The sequence below is a fragment of the Chlamydotis macqueenii genome, chromosome 8 (assembly GCF_036417535.1).
Source record: "Chlamydotis macqueenii isolate bChlMac1 chromosome 8, bChlMac1.mat, whole genome shotgun sequence".
Classification (NCBI taxonomy): domain Eukaryota; kingdom Metazoa; phylum Chordata; class Aves; order Otidiformes; family Otididae; genus Chlamydotis; species Chlamydotis macqueenii.
In genome coordinates, this window is record NC_141563.1 from 11,789,180 (window position 1) to 11,796,943 (window position 7,764).

General features: G+C 49.2%; 1 long non-coding RNA gene across 5 annotated transcripts; it reads left to right on the forward strand.

Moving 5' to 3' along the window:
* Positions 1-93: 93 nt before the first annotated feature.
* LOC147599925 (uncharacterized) lies at positions 94-4,794 on the forward strand. Of its 5 annotated transcripts, none has more exons than XR_015259269.1 (4): positions 94-1,304; positions 1,659-1,860; positions 2,903-3,940; positions 4,517-4,794. It is a non-coding gene; the product is annotated as an uncharacterized LOC147599925 (long non-coding RNA). The 5 variants fall into 5 exon arrangements; XR_015259272.1 differs by lacking the exon at positions 4,517-4,794 and having other exon boundaries at positions 2,903-3,298; positions 3,734-4,331; XR_015259271.1 differs by lacking the exon at positions 4,517-4,794 and having other exon boundaries at positions 2,903-3,064; positions 3,210-4,331.
* Positions 4,795-7,764: the final 2,970 nt, after the last annotated feature.

The following is a 7,764-nucleotide window of genomic DNA, read 5'->3' on the forward strand; positions in this document are numbered from 1 at the left end:
GCGCGGGGCGGGGCCGGGCTCCCCGCGGGGCGGGGCGGGGGGGTTCCCGGCTTCCCGTCCTCGCCGCGCTGCGGGCGGCCTGGGTGAGGCCGGGCCGGGCGAGCGGGGGGCTCGCTGTTGAGCAAGCAAGTATTTCTCCCCCCGACTCCGCATCCCCGTCAGGGAGAGGGCAGCGCTGAGGAGGAAGGCTGCAGGGCTCTCTCCCTCAGAAGCCGACCGTGCCCGCGCAGTCCCTCGGCGCCGCGGAGGGGTCCCGCGAAGGGGCGGGCCGTGCCTCGCAGGGTGCCCTCGCCCCACCCGTGTGCCCCGAGGAGCGGCTCTGCCCCTGCGAGCGTTACCCTGCCTACCCAAAGCCGTCCGGCCCCACGGAAAGGCGGCCCGCAGCGAGCTGACAGGTTTTGCCCGGCCTGAGCGGGTGGGGACCCCGCCAAGCAGGCCCACGCGTGTTCTCGTCTCCCTGAAGTAGCCCACGGCTGTACGGAAGCAAGGGCAGGCCGCTTTCTGCGTAAGTTAATGAATAAAGTGTTAACCCCAAAGATGTTTTGGGTGTTAAGGGAAATGTTGCCCCCAGACGTGGATTTTGCAAGCCAGTCCAAAAGGTTCAGGAAACAGCGCTTGCCGACTTCTCAGCTTGGCCAGAAGAACTGCAGAGAGAGAGATTGTTCCCTTTCATTTCCCTTCCAGCAGCCTTTAGAAAGGTATTGCCTACTTTGCATTGAGTAACTGTACTGTCTGCAGTCAGCTTCACCTCTCTAGGGTTAAAGAGGCAGCTGGTGAAACTCGAGGGCATTCCCTGAGGATGGTAATCCTAAACCCAGGTATGGGAAAACGCCCAAAGAGATCAGCTCTGCAGCACTCGTCCCAGTACGACAGCAGAGTGAGCCTTCAGTGGGTTGTAAAACCTGTATAAGAGCTGGTAAAACTGGTCTGAGAGGAAAAAAAAAAGGTGAGTCCAGGTAGGCAGTGCTGATCAGGAGACCTCTCTGACATGCCACAGGGTAGCAGGGACTCCCGGATCGCAAATGTCCCAAAGGGAGCACATGGAAACACAGTGCTTGATTTACTCTGGAGATGCTGCTGCACCTGGAGAGGTGTGGAGTGCTCCCCCTGGCCTCCCCTCTCGACTGTGCTCAAATATCGTCAGGTGTTTGCCTCAACGTATTTACCTCGATGTTGAAAAAAAAAACAAACCCAAACCCAAGAAGGTCAAAAAAAACCACACCGTCTCTCTGAGGAATGTGAGTGTGGAAACGTGGATGGGTGCAAGCCAGGAAATTCAAAGGCGGCTTCTCTCTGAGATCCAGGTCAGTAGTATACTTTTACAAGCTGACATCTGCCATTATAGTCACTCCCATGATTTAACTCTTTGTTGCTATTATTAAAAAGTTTCCTTTTTTATGGTTTTGAGGGTTCTTTTTGGTGTTTTGTTTTGGTGGGGTTTTTTTAGTCATCGTGTTCCCCTGCTTTCCATAAATAGCCTTCTGAGTGGCATGTCTCAGGACTCCATAAAGACATTGAAACAGATCAATTCCCCGTGTTCTCAGTGGGAGCAAAAGAGAACAGCCTGAATACCTTTCTTTGAGCCTGACAATGGTGTCTGTTTGCATCGTATTTCCTATTGCTAAGAGAAAGGAAAGCCTCATCTCCTTGTCTTCCAGAGAGACCCAAAGCTTTGTGGATGAGTGTCTGCAATGGACTTTTAGGTTTCCGAGGGAAGAGCAAAGCAGTAGTACGCAGTAGTACTGGTGACAGCATGTCTACGTGCTTTATGCGTGCTGAAATACTGGCTGAACCTTGAAAAGTCCTGCTATCCTTTGATGCCGTTACTGACTGTGCTCCAAGGAGGAAAAAATTATGTAGGTAAAAGCTATTAAAGATCAAACATATGCCCACTTACGCCTGTATGTAACTGGCCTTCACAACAACACCTGCATCCACGGGCCTGGCAGTGAGCGTGGCACCCAGCACCTTCAGCACCAAAGGAGCAACTCCCCAATACCTGAGCTTTCGGATATCATTACGAGCTCTTGGAGGCCCTGGAAGTGAAGCTGTTCTCGTCACTGCTCTGATGAATGCTGAACAGCCTCTGGCTTCTGGAGGCATTTGTTTCCTGGGGTTACCTTGGAATACCAGTTCAAGTTCAATGTATGCACCCTAAGGGAAGATTAGATGCCACTTTCTAGAGATACCTGTGCATTGTACTGGGATAAAGGACTTGAATAAAGTCTCCCAGTTTTAAAGTTCACCGCAGCTGGAGCAGTGGTGCATCAGTTACATTCCAATCCCTGTTAGCACAAAATGAACTGTAAGAATCAATTTGCTACAGTCCAAGTATTGACAACGCTGTTATTAGACTCAATGGCAGGGGTACAAGAGTGAAACACGATAGATCAGCTGTAAGAGGTTTTTCTTTGTCCCCTCCAGCTGTCAGCATGCCAGATGCTTGCACTGCCTTGGGGCTGGGATTCCCTATTGAAGTACAAGTCGTGATGGGCTCTGGACAGAGGGGAGAGTCCTGGCATGGGGACATCTGTCCCCTCATGGAGCACGCTCTTCTGAGGGTCCTGTTCAGATTCAAACGTGCCCCCAAAGGATTGCTTGTGTTTCCTCACTTAATCTGAGTATTACCTTTGTTTCTCCTCTTAAAGGAGATATTGTATCTGTCTCCTTCAAAGGTGTGTGGAGCACAGCAAGGCAAGCACCTGCTGCCCAGCCAGTAAACACGACCCGTTCCTGATTGGCCTGAAACTTGGGCTGAAAACAAATCAGTTACTCTGGGATAAGCTGTCTCCAGCTACAGCCCTTAGAGATTGCTTTATACAATGAAGCTGGTATTTCTGACAGACGTACTTTTTGGAGGACTGACTGTAGGAATCTGCTCTTGCATTTCTGTGTTTTCCAGCCTCCGAAGCTGCTCACTCACGGTGTCCTGAGCAGTGAAGTACTAGTTCTGATCCTGTGCAAAGAGGGATGACGTGCTAACCCTGACATTAAAGGAAGGAGCAGACAAGTACTGTCTATAGATGAATGAACCTTAATAGCAATATAGATTCTGCTCTTCTGGGTACATAAATCCTACTTATTATAAGCCCAGAGTTTGTGACTTTTCAGCTCCATTTACCTGTGCAACAGGCAGTTGCAACTGTGATGTCCAGTGGTAGCACAGCCATGGAAATCATTAAAGATGCTCTGCATGGATCACCGTGCAGGCAGACTGCAATTTCTGTGCAGAGCGACGCATGGGCCAGATGTTTGGGGGAAGTGACAGTCACATCCAGGGCTCTGTTCCTGACTGCTGGTGAGAAAATTACTTCTGCTTCCATTTCTAAGCCCGTTGCCGCCACCTAATTTCCTACGTGTCTGCTAGTCTGTTCAGGAGCATAGCAACCCCTGCTAGGAACTGCCACCGTGGCTTGGGAATTGCTGCTCCAGAGGTCATTAGAGAGCTTTCTTAATAATCATTGCATTAACCTCCCAGCTAGCCAGTGACACAAATGCCATTTCTGCCATTTTATAGTTGAGAAAAATGAAGCGTAGACAGATTCATCACCTAGTTACAGATTCAGTGGGAACTCTTAATACTCCATAAATCTGAAAATTAGTCTGTCAGCAACTTCTCCTAAAGCTAACTTACAGCAAAGCTATCCAGGAGACCCAGTTCCTACCCATCAGGTATACTCCCTCTCTGCTGAGAGAAACCTGGACACATTTCTCTGAATTTCAATTCCTGCAGTCAGAGACAGAGACATGGGGGTCTGGAAGGCATGGTCAGATGGGAGAAGAGAGCTCAGTGCTCCCTGCCCACAGCGAACATCTCTGCAGGGCGGTGGTACCCACTCGGTGCCTGCACAAGAGAGCACCCCAGAGGAAGGGGCAAAATGCACTTAATGACCGTGTTTTGGCAGAGGGGTAGGAACAAATTGCTCTTATAGCAACTCAGGTACGTGTCTGGTCATCACCTGAAACTTGGCTGTGAAAGAATGCTTGGTTACTAAAACATACAGTTTAGGTTGACTCAGGCTGCTTGGGATATAAGTACAGCAGGAACTGTGGGGGACCGGGTTGGCTGCTTATTTTTTAAATTTATTTTCTAGTGCAGAAGCAAGTAGTGCTGGGAGGGAGGATGCTTAGTGACATCTGTTAAAGTTAGGATTATACACCATTATTAAAAAAAGGATTTTTTTCAATGCTTTATAACAATGCCTTTATAACAATGCCTGGGTAGAATTTTATGCACAAGCCTTAGCCTAACTCCAAGTTGGTGTAGAGATTTTGAGCATTTTAACCATTTTCAAAAATGAAAAATCGGGAAAATAAAACATTAATGTTTACTACTGTCTTTAAAAAGCACTGCTCTTTTAAAGCAAAATAAAAATGTTGTCTGGGAGAGGTGTCATCTCTTCACTGCAAACTATGTCATTCAGGTCTTCTGAAGAGGCATTTGACTTGATTGAACTAAACTGAGGTTAAAATCATTTAGTGACTCTTCTGCCATACTGAAATGTTGTCTCCAAAGTTTCCAGGTGCTACAGAGACCCGAAGAGAAATGCACATGCAATTGCTGTTTCCATGTATGTGCACTGAAGAAATGCTGCAGAGGAGCCTCACTTCATTTCTGACCTACACAAGCAGAAATACCTGATTCGCTGCTCAATTGCAAAATTCCCTTCACCAGGGGGGAAAAAAAAAGAAGATAGCATTCTGTTACTAAACACCACACTGTAATGCATGTGCCAAGGGGTAGAGTGAGGGTTCCCTTGTGGCATGTGCTTTCGCTCTGAGAGTCTTTGACCTTGTATTAACTAAACCCTCTACTTGGCATAAGCAGGGCTAGGGACGGTTTCTCTATCACATAGGCTTGGCCCGCCCTCGGTTTGTGCAACCCCAGGCCCATCGTGGGATGCTGTGGCTCTGACAAAGTTGGCTGGTTCTGCCTCAGCACAGCAACAAGGCTCAGCCATTCCTTACCCGGCATACCTGCTCCCATCAACGCCTCCCAAATCTGGTCAAACTCAGCCCTTGCTGTCACTCCCACTCTCAGCTAATACACCATGCCTAAATACAACCATGACCAAATTTATTCCTGTGTAACTGTGCTAATCATTTTAATAAAGATGAATTTGGCATTGCTGTCCAGGGTCATTTGTTTCCCACAAAATACGATTGACACTGATGTAGTTTTTGCGCCCTTACAGTGTGGAACAGGTCTATTTAGTGGCTTGCAATTGGTTTTTTGAGCCTTAGCATGTGCTGCTATCTCCTGTGAACTGCCCTCCTCATGTTATGGACAGCAAAAGTAATCTGTCTTTAGTGTTGCCACCTGTTAGGATGTACTGCGTGGCTTGCAAGAGTTGGTGTTTTCTTGCCGCCCCAGCTACCTAGATCTGGTGTTTGCCTGCGCCACGTTGCTCTGCGGCATTTTTAGGGAAGTGTGTGCCTGGCCCATGTGGTTATAGAGGCAGACTGGAAAAAGTGAGCTGTAAGATTTCAAAAAATCAGGAAGTGAAACACATACAGAGAAATCTATTTCAAATCTCAGTATTTTCAAGCCTGTCAGATGACCGTATTAGGGTTGACCAGCTCTAATGTTTTCCAGTGCATTTTCATTCATTAGGGTTGATTGTCCTGGTGCAGACCAATGGGTTTTGAATAATTTACCCTTCTATGAAAGGCAGCTACCCCTGAGGGCAATTCAGGGTGTGATCCACTGAACTAGTGACAGTTTCCAGTCTGGGAAATGTCACGCCGCCCTGTTGCCTTTGCCAGACATGAGCTCTGTCCGCGCAGGTGAGTTTTTCCATCTGGCCCATGTGCTATCCTTCATTGCCTAAATCAAGCCTGTGCTGGGCACAAGGAAATGTCCGGTGCATCTCCTCACTCAAGCAGGAAGAAAAGTAGTGTCTCTGGCAGTTATCCGGTGAGAAAAATTATCCTATGCTTAAACATGACAATGAGCAGTGTTTGGTAGATACTGACCAGGGCCCCGCACAGTGCGCCAAGTTGTGCCTCTTTGGAATAGCCACAGAATTTTCCCTTCAAATATTCTATCACTTTATCAGGGTCCTGTAGTTGTTTGGGAGTGAAATTTCAAACCATTGGAGGTGAGAAGTTCTCTAGATACCTGCCCATGTTCTCCCACATGCTGCGCCACCCACGACCATCCAGCCTTGGGGCAGATCTCTGGGTTGTATCCCTAAAAAGTTTTTTTGTAACCCTAAACAAGACCTGGGACACATTCAGGAGACATAGCTGTAAGAGCATGATGGCTAGAACATCCTTGAGATATTAAAAATTCACAAAAACTGTTGTAACTAACTTGAAGGAGAAAGGGGGGGTGAAAGAGTGGGAAAACAGACTGACAGCCACCGTGGCTGCTCCAACCCATCAGCTGTGCTTTTCTTTTTCTCCCCATTGTCCTCCCCATCCCAGTGGGGGGCAGGGAGGGAGTGAGTGAGCGACTGAGTGGTATTTTAGCTGCCAAGTGGGGCTAAACCACAGCCAGCCTTTGGAATTGGCAAATAAAAGTTGCTGTCTGAACTAGCCGAAAGATCCATACACACGTGACGGGTACGCACCGCTACTGCCCTCAGATTGCAGCTTTGCCCAGCTGGAGAGGTCTCTGCTCTCCTGCGTCATCTATGTCACCTCTGTCACCTCAACCCGGGATGACCCACGGTGATGCTGGCTTGTCACTCACAGGCCAGATATAATACAGATTTTTCATTATTAAAAAAAAAAAAAAGACATGAAGTCATGCCTGTTCTCATCCCTCCCTACACACATGGCCAGGGAAATGCAGTGCCATGCCCAGGCTGGATGCCAGGAACTATGCATGAAATTCAGCACCACCCCTAGCCCTCACCTGACAATCCCCACTCCTGACACCCTCATTTTTACTGCCCTCTATACATTTCTTCTCCCCCATGTCCAGCCCTGGAGTCCCTAGCTCTGTGTGTGTGTATCACTCTCTCCTGGTTGTGCAACCTGCATGCGCATATGGCTGCTCCTCTTCAGCCTGAAACAGGGGAGAAGGATTGGCAACTGTCAAGTCCTCTACATCTCCTCCCATATGAATGCGGAGGGGAGCAGAGTCCTTGCTTAGCTCCTGCTTTGGAAGCAGATTCCCACAAAGAGTGAGGAGCCAACAGCTCTGTCACTGTGGAATTGGAGAGGTGAGCCTCCAGGTCTGACCTTCTGAAGAAAAATACTGGAGAGGCAGGAAAAAGTTGGGGGGGGGGGGGGAGCGCTGTTAAGCTCTGCCTCTGCATTCAGTGTCACATCCAGCTGCCAGGACCCTGGGGGCACCAAAAAACCTTGATTGCCCTGAACAGCCTCACCTGGAACCTCCACCCATGCACCCTAGCCTCACCTGGAACCTGCACCCATGCACCCTCTGGCCCTTGTATTTAAGATCAGGCCTGTCTAGGCTTCTTCTGTTGCTTGGGATGTAGTGCAGTAGTGCCTAGCTCTAGCTTTTTGCTGGGTTTGGTGCCTGTGGTGTAGGTAGCTGGTCTCCAATCCCACCTCTGGCATCATCTGCTGCTGTATGGACCCAGGACCTGCCTCCTTTGCTGTGTCTGGGAGTGCTGATGGCTCCTGCTACCAGCACCCAGCCCTGCCTGCTGCGTTCAGGTCCTGTGGGGCTGCACCCTTGTTGGTGAGTGTCCTGCTGTGCTGGGACCACCCTTGGCTCCTGGCCTGTCCTGCTGTGTGAGGTAGCCCTCTGCTCCCCTGCACTGGTATATGTGGATGTGGCTGTGCCCT